The following is a 13,390-nucleotide window of genomic DNA, read 5'->3' as shown; positions in this document are numbered from 1 at the left end:
CATCCCCCCTGTCCTGTCCAATCAGAATCAGGGGTTTCATAAATTTGAAACATTAAGGGGTGGTACATGCCATGAGAAAAGTATAATGGAGGTAGTTAGTTAGTCAATTAAGAGTTCGCAGCAAGACCAGAATGCTGAGAAACCAAGACGCTGTCCGAGAGCTGAACGAATACTGAAGAAGATTCGAAATTACAGAACTTAGAGTCTAAACCTAAATAATTAGAAGAACATCGTGGAAGATTCGAGGAGGCACATAATAGAAGAAGTTCACGGAAGAATCGAGGCGGAAGATAGTGTCAGAGAAGGGTGCGACGCAGGCGTCGTATCTAGAAGAGGTCATCTATCCTGTCCCTGTCCTGAACCTTTGTCACCTGATGTGTCTTAGGGGACCCTTTTCAGCTCTTTGGCCAAGGGGTTGGTTTCCACACCATCCTAGGTAACTGTAATTCTGTGTAGTATGTCATTGTACTGCTCCCTCTGCTTCTCCCTATTCAGGTACTGTCATTGTAATAACATTGTCTAACGATTATTATGACTTAAATCTGATTTTCTTCCTTGCAGAAACGGTGAACGAATTGTATTTCGGTTCTTGGCTCACATGAATGTAACTCGATAAACTTTTAAAACTCTCCCGAGTCTGTGGTTATTTAAAGATTTTATTCTATGTCAATTTTTACCTACAAAAGTGAACTAAAAGGTCCATTAACCAGAGGAAAGTACATTCGGTCAGAAAGGTTTGGTAAGAAATGATAAGGTAAATTCATCTTACATGTATTAGTACAACAAATTGTCCCAGCAGTACTTTACTAGCTCATGTGTATGCGTGTTAAATGCGCACAGGTGATTATGTTGGTTTGTGAGTATCTGTAGCTGGTAACCCGCTGGATCCATTTTTCTGGTAGTTTTTATTAACTAGTTAGGTGAAAATATTGAATTTGAATTATTGATTATGTATTAACAAACCCGTTTGTATTTTGTTTCATGTTGTTTGGAAATTCCCGGGAATATTGAAGCGGGTGGTGAATGGAAACCACACTGCAGTGAGGTTACTCATTTGTTAAAGATAGCAGTGAAAGGCTATGCAAGGCTGGCAGTGCTGATTTAGGGATTAATTTGTATAAAAGTGAGAGTGACTGATAGCAAAGAGTTCGCTTGTGAAACTTTGGTCTTATATCACCTAGAAAGGGTAATACCGAAGGAGTAGCAGGTTCGTCGGTGCTTGAGTGAAGAGTAAGCGGAAGAGTTTTTACTCGTAGTGTGAATGTAAATTTACTTTCTGATTTTAGCGGAGCAAACAGAGTAGCAAATGTTTCTATGTCGTCATTTAATTAATTTTGTATGTAAATTGTAAGAAAATAAGTAATTTGTGTTACCTTGTAAAGGAGGGGTCAGTTGCGGGTGCTGCATTGAGGTCACAGAGGGCCGCGCTGGGATTGGTTGGAACAGCGGGCGTGTGACTGACGCAAAAGTGTAAAGGAGGGGTCTGTATTAAGGAGTGACACTGACGTCACAGAAAAGCCGCGCTAGTATTGGCTAAACGCATAGAGTAAAAAAGAAATTGGTTGGTCGAAAGAATAGAAGCCGCGCAGGTATTGGTCAATTATTAGAGTAAAAGCGAATATTTGATTGGTTAGTAAAATAGAAGCTACAATAATAATTGACAGTGGGCTTTGTATGTGGAGACACATTCCAACTTTAATAGGGAATCGCCCAGAAAGAAGGTATTTACGATTTGCCAGAAAACAATATCTAGAAGGATCGACACCCAAAATGTACGGAGAAAAAGGAAAAATGACATTTATGCATAAAATTAAAAGTTATTTTAAAAAGGATAAACCCATTAAGCCTAAAGAGGGAATTTTTATCCCTCCTCCAAAAACACCAGCATCATACATGATGATAGAAAGAGGCTATCATACTTATGTATGGTTGGAAAATTGGATAGAATATACAAAAAGTGATGGAGTGCTAGCTTTTCCAGAACATGGTACGTTTAATGGGAGAACTCTACATAATCTGAGATTAAGAATGAATGAATTAGAGCCCCGACCAAGATTAACACAATATGAAGCTTTAGGGGAATGGGAGACTGAAGCATTTGAGCGCGATAGATCCAGAAGTAGCAGAAGCTTTAGAGGGTTTGATCCTAGACTACTGCGCGAATCACGAGATAGTCAGATGAAACAATGGAGACAAACAATGGTGGCTGAAGGATCATATCCTGTACTAATGGCTGAGGAACAATCAGGAGGCAAGTGCACAGAGAAAACCAAACATTTAACGATAACAGGTAGTGGAGAATTAGAAGATGATTTTATGGAAGACATTTTAATGAAAAACCCTCCGCCATACCAAGATGGATCCAGTAGAACTATTCCTAGTGCCCCGGTTTTGGGAACGCCATTGGTTCCACAAGTTATATATGACCGAATGAATGGAAGGGTACTTTAGGAAAAGGAAAGAGAGGCAATAAATAAGAATAGAGAAGAATAATTACAGAAAATAACCAAATTGAGTACTCACCCTGAAGCACTGACTATACCAGTGACTATAGGTCCGGTGGTTCCATTATATGAAGATAAAACAATCGGTCACAAACCACCAGTCATGTCAACACCTACAATTGAACCCAGAAAAGAGAATATAATAATTGATGATCAAGGCAGTGAATGTGATTTGGTGATATCATTAATGGATTTACCGATAAGAGGGCTGATAAATGAAATCCAGAGAAGAGTTATACCTCGGAGTTCAAAGGGAGTACAAATAGAGACTTCAACAGAATTCGAAGAAATGATCGCTGGAAATGTAGGGTTAGATAGATTAAATACCTACACTGAAGAAGAATTACTGTTCATGTGTAGAAGTATCACTAGAAATACAAAGATATTCCATGAGAAATTGACAGATCTAGCCTGAAATGGGAGTTGAAATAGGGAAATCCAAGGTATTACAGAAACCATACAGAGCAGAATTCAGTGTAAGGACTCGGAAAATATGAATGTGTCCAGAAGAAAATTACAGGTTAAAGAATTGATGACCATTTTACAAAAATGGGGTGATCTAGACAAATGGAAAGCTAGATGGATGAAAAAAAAGGAAGAAGCACGTGCCAGTCGAACAACGTCTGAATTTTTGTTGAAAGAAACAGGAAAGGTAGAAAGATTATATCCGAAGAGAGAGGTACTGGGAGGAGGATATGTACAGGTTCCATGGACCAGACAGGATATTTTGTCATTTACTAATGCTTTCCCAAAGTTAAGGGAAAAGCCAGTTGAATGGTATCGGCAAGTTGAAAGATTTATGAAGGTTTCTAAAGTATTGTTAAAAGATTTGGATGGCTTATTTGACATAGTGGTACCTGCTGATTTATGGACAGAATGTAAAATTACTGTCGATTGGCCTAGTGATGAATACCCAAGAGATGAGAAAACAGGAGCCCCTTCAGAAGAGGTAATGAAGACATATCACCAGGTGATCACTTTCTTGAAAGGGAAAATTCCTCCAAAAGAAACAGATTGGGTAAAGATAGATAGAATGACCCAGGATAGAAATGAGTCCGTACATACTTATTATGAATGCTTACTGCAGGTATTTAAACAGTATAGTGGTTTTCAGAACATTGTAGATAAAGATATGGGACATTTTGTGTATCGATTTGTAACAGGACTAAAACCAGAAATTGGTGACATGATTCGTCAACACATGTTGTGTTGGCAAACGAGACCAATAGATGACATTCTTAAATACGCGAAGTATTGCGAAGATGAGATTGACAATATACGAAAGAAGTTAGAAGAAAAGGGGATGCTGGCCCAAGTAAAATTAGCAGAACAGCAGGAACTCCAACTAAACAGTCAGACAGGAAGTCAAGGGAAAGGGCAAGGCCAAAGTGAAAATAATGGGGGAAAACAAAAAGGACGAATGAGTAGAGAGGAGGCAAAGAAAAGGTTTCCCTGTCATGGGTGCGGAAAATTGGGACATTGGAAAAACGAGTGTAAAAATATTCAGAATAATAATGGCCCAAATCAAAATTTAAATCCACAGACGCAGAATGAGGTGATAATGAGTCAACCGTAGCAGGTTGTAAATCGAGTCAGTTACCACCTGCCCCTATGCCAAATTTTGTGAACCAGGCCAAGTACAGTGCGGACACCGGATTTCAAAGAGGAAGTGGTAAGAAAAATTCTGTAACATCACAATTTCTTTTACAGGATAATTATTTTGATGACAGTGATCAATGACGGTGCCTGAGGGGGGAGGAAAAGGAGTGCGTACTAAGTGCATCCTTACCGGTAGATCAGTCAGGTCCATATATTGATGGTAAAGTAGAAGTTGGACACTGATGCTATACGTTCTACTGTGAGAACAGCAGACATCCCAAACCTACCCATCTCGGGAGAAGCGATCCAAGTAGTGGGCATTTCAAATAAACAGATTAGAACCCCTATTACAGAACCAATGGAGGTACGCATTGGCAATTTCAGGAAAATGCACAAATTTGTGGTGTGTGACTCCAGTCCCGTAAACTTATTAGGAAGAGATCTACTGTGCAAAATGAACTGCACAATATTTTGCATGCCGGATGGTGTTGCAATTCAAACTCCAGATCACGACGGAGTCTACAAAATCATGTTAGCTAAACAAGGCACAGAATTAGACGAGAAGTATTTCTTGATGACAAAAGACGATTTACCAGATGAGGTCAAAATGACAGTAAATTCAGAGGTGTAGGTTTTACAGGAAAAGAAGTAGGGTTAATGGCAAATGTAGACCCAGTGAAAGTAACTGTGAAGGAAGGTGCAGTCTATCCAAACACCCGACAATACAAAATGAGCCATGAAGTTAAAGCTGGTGTTGCAGCAGAAATTGATTGAACGATTGAACAAGGCATTCTAAAAGAAATAATGAGCAGTCCCTGTAATTCACCTATAATTGGCATTAAGAAACCCAGCTGGAAATATAGAATAGTTCAAGATTAAAGAACGATTAAGAGATTATTGTACCTTGTTGCCCTGTAGTGCCCAACCCAGCAGTGATTCTGTACCAGATACCATGGAAGGCAGGATGGGTTACTGTAATCGATCTATGTGATGCCCTTTTCTCCATTCCATTACACCCAGACAGTCAGTATCTTTTTACATTTAAGTTTGAGGACCGTATTTTAGTCTGGAATCGCGTTCCTCAAGGGTATACTGAAAGTCCTTCGATTTTTAATCAAATATTGAAAAAGTGCTTAGAAACCTTAGTGCTACCCAGGAGATCAGTACTGGTACTGGTATTCACGACTTGTTTGTCGCGTCTAAGACAAGAGAGGAGTGTGTTACTGATTCAATTGCCTTGTTAAATCATTTGGCTGATGGTGAACATAAAGTGTCCCCTGAAAAATTGCAGTTTTGCAAACCTGGAGTCAAATATCTAGAACACCAAATAGAACGTGGAGTAAGGAAAGTGACCCCTGAAAGAATAGACATGATAAGACAAATGAAATTGCCACAAACCCAGAGAGAAATAAGAATGTTCCTTGGAGTTGTGGGATATTGTAGGCAGTAGATTGTAGGGTTTTCTCTGCTAGCCAAATCCCTAATACAAATGACCAAGAAACGAGCAAAAGATCCAATAGAATGGGATGATGAAAGTATTGAAGCATCTGTGAAATTACGGAAGTGTTTGTGTGAAGCCCCTGCCTTAGGTATGCCAGATTACTTGAAAGAATTCACACTGTTTTGTTGTGAAAGAAATAGTTGTGCACTCTCAGTCTTAACCCAGAGTCATGGTTTGATGTGACGTCCAGTGGCATACTTCTCTGCTACTTTGGACCCTGTAGCCTCAGCTTTACCTGGTTGTTTAAAAGCAGTAGCTGCAACCTGCATGAGTCTGGAACAAAGTGAATAAATTGTGATGGGACATCCGGTAAAGGTGCATGTTCCACATTGAGTTGAGATTCTTTTAACAAGAACTCAAACTCAGTATCTTACTCCTAGTCAGATGACTAAGTATGAAAGAATCATATTGGGTGCTCAAAACGTGACAATATTCAGGTGTACCGTACTTAATCCTGCCACATTATTACCAGATGTATATGGAGAAGAGGTGAGAGATGAAGTCGAGCACGACTGTTTGGATGCGACTGAACATGGCACCAAATCCCGTCCAGATACACAGGAAGAACCTTTGAAGAATGCTGAACATGAGCTATTTGTAGACGGCTCGTGTATGCGCCATGAGGAGGGAGGACTAAGTGCTGCTTACGCTGTGTGTACATTGGCTGGAATAGTCGAAGCATCCTATTTACCAGGAGTCAAATCAGCACAAGTAGCCGAATTGATAGCTTTGATTAAAGCTTGCAAAATTGGGAAAAATTAGAAAGTTACCATTTTTACTGATAACCAGTATGGTTATGGGGTTGTGCATGATTTTGGCCAGCTTTGGATGCAGAGGGATTTCTTGACTTCTTCAGGATCTCCAATTAAAAATGGAAATTTCGTAAAAGAACTGCTTGAAGCAATACAATTGCCAAAAGAAGTGACAGTGGTCAAGTGTGCCGCACATCAGTCAGGGGATGACTATGTGACAGCTGGTAATAGGTATGCTGACCAGGTTGCCCAATACTGTGCCAGAAATAAATTGGCGGTAAACAAGAAAATTGAAACAAGTGGAATTAGCTGCCAACTTACGCTACTCTCAGGATTGGAAACATGGGAAGAAGTAAGACAACTACAAGATGAGGTAGAATTGAGAGAAAGAGAAGAATGGGTGAAAGTAGGGTGCCAAAAGAGGTCAGAAGATGATGTGTGGATTTACCCAGATGGCAGGCTAGTAATGCCAGACTGTATGCTTTCTCAATTGGCTAGGATGTATCACGGAGACACCCACATAGGCAGGGATGCTATGATCAGACTCTATAGGCAGGATTGGTTTCATCCAAAGTTCAGGAATGTAGCAGAAAGTCTATGCCAGAGATGCCTAATTTGTCAACAAATGAATCCAGGCTGAAAAACAGTGGTCAGTATGGGAAAAATTGGAAAGGCAGAAGGTCCATTTATAAGGCTACAAATAGATTTCATACAATTATCACCTAGCAGAGGTTTGAAGTACATACTTGTCATAGTTTGTTTATTCTCACGGTGGGTACTAGAAGAAAAGACAGTATAACAGTTGCCAAACTATTGTTGAGAGAACTGATTCCACGGTTCGGTTTTCCAGTAACTTTGGAATCAGATAGAGGGTCTAATTTTAATAATGAAATAATTCGACTAATCTGTGAAGCATTTAAAATTGAACAAAAACTTCACTGTGCATATCGCCCAGAGGCTTCTGGAGTGGTAGAACAAATGAATGGCACTATAAAAACAAGACTGGCAAAGGTGTGTGTATCCACCCCACTGGAGTGGCCTATGCTTTACCTCTTGTTCTGATGGGACTCAGAAGCATTACTGACAAGAATGCAGGATTGAGTTCCCATAAAATACTCATGGGAAGAGCAAAGAGGCAAGCATGCATACCAGGACACAAACTGTTAAATATGTCTGACGATTTGGTATTGGACTATTGCAAAGAACTGGCTGACCTAGTGCGTTCTATCTCTCACCAGGTTGGAGAGGACACGGTTGCCAGGCAGCCGGATCAAGCACATGATCTAAATCCCGGTGTCTGGGTGTTGGTGAAGAATCACACTCGAGAGTCCCAGGTGGGAAAAACCACATCAGGTTATATTGGTTACAACAACAGCAGTGAAATGTGCAGGCTTGCCTAATTGAATTTGTGCAAGCCATACTAAGAGAGTACCAGCACCTGACGAGGAAGGACCCCAACTGACTCAAGCAGTTGAGGCTGCAGAAGGTTGTGCAGCTGAAGGATCTAGAGTATCAGATCCTGAAGTAGCTGACCAAGAACAACCAAGCATAAGTCAGGATGACTGGATACCAGTGGTTGACATACCGGAAATAAATGTGAGAACAAGAAGCCAAACCCGGTTAGAGAGACAGGAGAATAGTGAGGACCAGATAGGTATAGAAGAACAAGCTCAGGAAAGTGAAAATACAGCTGTTGGAGAACCTGAGCAGGATCAGACAACGAGAGAACAATCTACTCAGACAGAGGTAGATGAAACCGTTTATGAGTCTGAGAAGGGACAGATAGGTCTAGAAGAACAAGTTCAGGCTATAGAAAACCAAAGTGCAGTAAGACCTGAGCAGGACCAGTTAGGAAAAGAAGAACAAGTTCAGGTAGAAGAAGAAGAAGAGAAAATCAAAATAAAACCTGAACAGGGTCAGACCACAGAAGAAGAACGCATCCAGGCAGAAAATGACGTTACAGAAATAAGATCTGGACAAGGTCAGACAGAGAGGGATTCTGAAAAAGAAAATAACCAGATTGTGCCACAATTTAATGAAAATAAAAGAGCACTCAAAGACAGTGACAGTGCAGTGCAAGCAAAAAGGGTCAGAAGAGGTGATAACTGACCAGGTTGTGTGAAAAGGTTAAAGTATAATTTCAAGACTATTAATGAAGAACCTGACCAGGTAAATAAAATTTCCATTCAGTCTGGGACATCTACTGATAAGCCCAAATGAAGAAGTCAAAGATTAAAAGTATTGAGCAATAAATTCAAGGGTCCTGAATGGACATATGTAATTCTTGAAGAATTAGAGAATCTAGATTTAAATGAAGAAAGTGATGAAGAAATAAATGCAGAACAGATTGTCGAAGAAGTGAGACCAACCTGAAAAATTCCCAAGAATTTATATTTCATAAATAATTCAAAAATAAAGAAGAGAAATCTTCTTAGCCCAAAATGGCTGATGATAGGGCTGCTGGAAAACCAAAACAAAATTGTGTAAAAAGATGTTGCAGAATATGCATATGTAGTATATTTTTAGTACTTATAATTTGGTTAGTACTAACAGTAGCCATCCCTTATTTGATGGTTACAAAAGAAAAGAATAACACAAACACTCATGAAAGGGTAGCTAACATTAAAGGAGATAGATTAGCATTAGAAGCACCAGATGAGTCTAAGACTAAAAGAGACAGAGTAGATTTAGGAGCATCAGATGAGTTAGATATACAGCACACTGTGACAAATAATGACACTGCTTTGAATGTATTTGCAAAGGTATTAGTGCAAAATGCAGACACTATGGAAGTTAGTGATAGTTATATGTATATGAAATTAGCCACAGCAGTAGCAGAAGGTGTAAAATATCACCATATTCCATTAACCTATGGTATTTCTTGTAGTATTTTAGCAAGCTTGTTTTATAGAACAGGAAAGTTAGAATATTATTATTCTAATATAGATGTGATTTTTTCTGAGGTTCCTATACGAAAGAGCATGAACCCAGTTCTTAGTACTAAAGATGCACGGTTTATGGGAGAACATTTTCTAACTATGAAAACAATAGATATAGCTGAAGCACATAAGCACAATCTAACATGTAAATTACACGAAGAAGAAAAAATATTTTTGAATTTAGTTGAGCAAAGAAGACAAGACTTCCAAAGAAGGGCTTCTGAACCGAAACCGCAAATACCTCAATGGGCTGAGAAAGAAGAAATGTATACAACTGGCAAGACTCATGCTGCTATGTCCTTGGACTTTGAAAAGAAAGGAAAGATCTGCCTCCATAGATTAAAGACTGAATATAGCGATGCATTTATAGGTTCCAGTGAATGTGAACATAATTTCTTAGTTAATGGGCGATGGGGACTAAAAGGTGGAACAGATCCAGTATTTCCTGGAGATTATTACGTGTGTGGCAATATAGCCTATTTCAGGCTGCCTGATCATTTGTACGGGAATTGCTATTTTGGAATAGTATTCCCAAAGGTGTACCATGTGAAAAGAATCACTGGAAGCAATGAAGAAGACGCAAAGGAACTGACAGGTACTAAGAGAGTTAGGGGCAGATTTACAAGAAAGTGACGCATCTGTAGAGATGCGTCACTTTCCTTGCGCCAACTTGCCAAATCCTTGCATCACCATGGATGCGCCGTATTTACAATACGGCGCACCATGGCGCAAGGATTGACAGATGCGTCAGAAATTCTGACGCATCTGTTGACGGAAAAGTCACGCATTGCTGGAGTCGTGTTGCAAGCACGACGCAACTCCAGCAATGCTCAGGGCTGCCCTATGCCTAACATGCTGCGTCAATTCTTACGCCTGCTTCAAGCAGGCGCAAGGTTTTGACGCAGCATGGTCGTAAAAGTGACTCAGTGAAATCTTATAGATTTCACTATGTCACTTTTACGGGGCTTCCTGCGATAGAACGCCCACCCTGCATACATTAAACCTGACGCAGGTTTAATGTGGCGCAGGGCTTCACAACGTGATGAATCTCCCTAGATGCGTCACGTTGTAAATGGGCCGCAACTTTTACGTTGCCGCTGCGTCACAAAACTGAGGCAACGGCGGTACAAAAGTGACGCAAGGGGCTTGTAAATCTGCTCCTTAGTTTTTAAGAAATAGTAGGTGATATATTTAGTGCATTGATACCTTCCGTGGGAGTAATTCTGAATTCACGGAAAATTTGTCAGCTGTCTACAGTAGTTGATTGGTTATCTACTGACACTGCTGGAGGATTTTTGATGATCAACACAGAAATGGTTGCAATTAGATCTATGGTTTTGCAAAATCGACTTGCTCTTGATATATTATTAGCAAAAGAGGGCGGGGTCTGTAAAATGCTGAAAGCGCAACATTGTTGCACATACATTCCAGACAAAAGTGTTGAAATTGGAGGATATATTAAAAATATTACAAAATTGGAGGAAGATTTGAATCTACTGGAAGTTGACAGTGTATGGAAATAAATTACAAATATTATCACTACCATAGGGAGCTGGTTTTCTAACATAGGTAAGAGCATTATAGGTCAAATAATATTGCCAATATTTGGAATAACACTATTAGTCTTAGCAATAATGATATGGTTCAAATGTTGTAAGAAAAGAAAAAGATATGAAGTGACCAAAAAGGGAAAGAAAAGTAAATACGATGAGATACAATTAGAAGAAATTAAAGGAGATCTATATAAAAAGATGAAGAGTTTACAGTTCAGTAACGAAAAAGAAGGAAATGGAAAGGTTGAAGAAGGAATTGAGATGTGTTAAAGTTGGCATCTGATTTGGTGATGGGAAATTAGTGATGGCATAAAATGCCATCAGAGAGGGGATTGATGGAGCAAGGACTCGTATAAAAGAGACTTGCTCGGATGCAATCTTCTCAAAATAACTCGTAATACCGTAAATAATCGTGTTTGTGAATACTAACGTGCATTACAGTTTACACATTTAAGTTTAGGGGAAGCTTGCATATGGGTCGTACTAACAAGTAACTGGAGTTTGACTTAAAATGGCTGCTAATGCAGAATTCTGTACTGCGCATGCGTCAACTACATCTGCGTAGTAATGATGAGTCTTTGCTTGGAGGGAAATCTTTGCAGCTGCACAATCGCTTTTAAGATGGCCACTTGAAATTCACATGTTAAAGCGCATGCTTTTGCTGAAACTAAACCCTGCAACTTTATTAAAATGCTAATGCAAAAGATTTTCATAAGTAAATGGGATTAGATTAGAGATAGGTGGTATACAGTGAAATCATTTTATTTTGATTTCTAACATGTTTCTTTCACTCTTTCTATTTAGTTCGTATTTGGGCCTCAGAGCAATACTAAAGTCTATATGTCATGTGATAGGCCACGCATGCGCACTCGTAACCTGCCAGGAACCATGATGATGTTCTTGAACCTCAGCCAAGGCCACAATTGCAACATGTCCTGGGAAAGCAGTAGGCTTCCTGGAGAATGAATGAAAAAATTATTAAATTTATACTTTTATTGATAAAAATGTGAAATGCGGGTGGGAAATAAAGCTTGGGAAAATGAATTAAGGGGCGGGAACGCTGAACAATAGACAAAAGAAAGTTCTTAAAACTCAGCATGGTGTGATGATCATCCTCCTGTCCTGTCCAATCAGAATTAGGGGTTTTATAAATTTGAAACATTTAGGGGTGGCACATGCCATGAGAAAAGTATAATTGAGGTAGTTAGTTAGTCAATTAAGAGTTTGCAGCAAGACCAGAATGCTGAGAGACCGAGATGCTGTCCGAGAGCTGAACAAATGCTGAAGAAGTATCGAAATTGCAGAACTTAGGAGCAGATTTACAAGAAAGTGACACATCTGTACAGATGCGTCACTTTCCCTGCGCCACCCTTAGAAACCCTTGCGCCACCATAGATGCGCCGTATTTACAATACGGCGCACTATGGCGCAAGGATTGACAGATTCGTCAGAAATTCTGACGCATCTGTTGGCGGAAAAGTCACACATTGCTGGAGTCGTGTTGCAAGCACGGCACAACTCCAGCAATGCGTGTTGAGGCCTATTCCCACTACACTACGTCACTACTTATGCCTATGTAATATTCGAAGTATGGAGATATGACCAGTTTGATTTACATGTATGTTTATTGAAGAGTTGGTAAATCAGGAATCACAAGATAACAATTGATGTATGATAGATCTCCTATTCAGAGCCCCACCAGGAGCAGCTCCCTTGCTGCTCAGCCCATCCTCTCAACTGACACTCCACACACAGTCATACCAGCATTCTATGATCTCACCACGCATACCAACATTCCAAGAACATCCACACTGGCTGAACAGCAAGGTAGGGAATCAGGAGAGGTGCAATACACAACTGAGCAGCAAGGTAGGGAATCAGGAGAGGTGCACTACACAATACCTGCATACTACACACCTTCCCCCTTTAATAAAGAAAACAAAAGAATTATGTAAGCAGTAAGCATAGTAAAAGCATAACCAAATATAGCAGTAAAACATTGCATTAAACTAACAAAACAAATAGGATATGCAATCCCTCCAAAAAGGAAAATATGCGATCAATCCCATTAATGAACGCATTAAATCAATTAACTATTATGGATTTCAAAAATAAAGTATGGACACACTGCCCAATGCGCATTGAAATTAAATATGGGTCCACTGCCCATTGCGCATAAACCAAATATGGGTCCAATGCCCACTGCGCATAAACCAAAGATGGATCAACTGCCCATTGCGCCTAAACCAAAGATGGGTCCACCGCCCATTGTGCATAAACCAAATATGGGCCCACTGCCCACTGCACATAAGCCAAAGATGGGTCCACTGTCCATTGCGCATAAACCAAAGATGGATCCACTGCCCATTGCGCATAAACAAATATGGGTCAACTGCCCATTGCACATAAACTAAAGATGGTTCCACTGCCCATTGCGCATAAACTACATATGGGTCCACTGCCCATTGCGCCTAAACAAATATGGGAACACTACCCAAAATACAGGTACACTGGCTATTGTGCATAAGATAATAAAATATGA

This window comes from Triturus cristatus, chromosome 3_2 (genome assembly GCF_964204655.1).
Source record: "Triturus cristatus chromosome 3_2, aTriCri1.1, whole genome shotgun sequence".
In the NCBI taxonomy this organism is placed as follows: domain Eukaryota; kingdom Metazoa; phylum Chordata; class Amphibia; order Caudata; family Salamandridae; genus Triturus; species Triturus cristatus.
Note: the sequence above shows the minus strand (reverse complement) of the source record.